Source organism: Jaculus jaculus, chromosome 12, assembly GCF_020740685.1.
Source record: "Jaculus jaculus isolate mJacJac1 chromosome 12, mJacJac1.mat.Y.cur, whole genome shotgun sequence".
Taxonomy (NCBI): Eukaryota; Metazoa; Chordata; class Mammalia; order Rodentia; family Dipodidae; genus Jaculus; species Jaculus jaculus.
Window position 1 is genome coordinate 42,741,165 of NC_059113.1, and position 1,293 is coordinate 42,742,457.

The following is a 1,293-nucleotide window of genomic DNA, read 5'->3' on the forward strand; positions in this document are numbered from 1 at the left end:
ATGGTCAACCCCACCATGTTCTTCGACATCGCCATCAATGGCGAGCCCTTGGGCCGTATCTCCTTTGTGCTGTTTGCAGACAAAATTCCAAAGACAGCAGAAAATTTTCATGCTCTGAGCACTGGAAAGAAAGGATTTGCTTATAAGGGGTCATGCTTTCACAGAATTATTCCAAGATTCATGTGTCAGGGTGGTGACTTCACACATCATAATAGTATGGGTGGCAAGTCCATGTATGGGGAGAAATTTGAGGATGAGTACTTCATCCTGAAGCATACAGGTCCTGGGATCTTGTTTATGGCAAATGCTGGCCCAAACACAAATGGTTCCCAGTTTTTCATCTGAACTGCCAAGACTGAATGGTTGGATGGTAAGCATGTGGTATTTGGGAAAGTGAAAGAAGGCATGAACATTGTTGAAGAAATGGAATGTCTTGGGTCCAGGAACATCAAGACTAGCAAGAAGTCATCATGGCCAACTGTGGACGGCTCTAATATGGTTGATTTGTCCCATCTTAACCACCAGACCATTCCTTCTGTAGCTCAGGAGAGCACCCTGCACTCCCCATCTGCTCACCATACCCTGTAATCTGTGCTCTCACTGCAGTTCTTTGAGGTTCCATATTTTCCTTATTCTCCTCCAAGTCTATCTGGATTACAGAGTTAAGTTTATGGTTATGAATAAAATCTAAATACCAAAAAAGTGATGATCCAAACTGTATAGACTTTGGTCAATAATAATGTATCCATATCAATTTATCAATCGTTAGTGTTCCACACCAATACAGGGCATTACTAACATGGGAAGATTGATGAGTGAGAGGGACCTTGAGAACCCTCTGACCTTTCTGCCCTATATTTTGGAGACTTTACTCAAGCAAAAGATAATCTATTACCTTTTTTTTTTTTTTTTCCTGAAGACACATCTCATCATAGCCCATATTGGCCTCAAACTTTCTGTGCAACTGAAGATAACCTTGAACTTTTGATCCTTCCGCCTCCACCTTCCAAGTACTTGGATCACAAATGTGAGCTATCACACCTGACAATAATCCATTACTTAAAGGAAGCAACAAAGCTAGAGGCAAATATCTTGGAAAATGCCATATGCAACAAAGTGAAAGTTCTCTTTTTCATCATTTGAAATTTTAAATGACTATGTTTTAAACAAACAACTCTGAGAGGCTCTCTGCCCTTTTTTATCTTGCGAGTTCTCAAGTTAACATCACTTAATACACACTGAGAATCGTTACTTGCTTCTTAATTAAGGTGAAGAGCTCTTCACCACTGTGCT

General features: G+C 40.4%; 1 pseudogene; it reads left to right on the forward strand.

Annotated features, from left to right (window-relative positions):
- On the forward strand, positions 1–494 carry LOC105944369 (annotated as a pseudogene).
- The last annotated feature ends 799 nt before the right edge of the window (positions 495–1,293 follow it).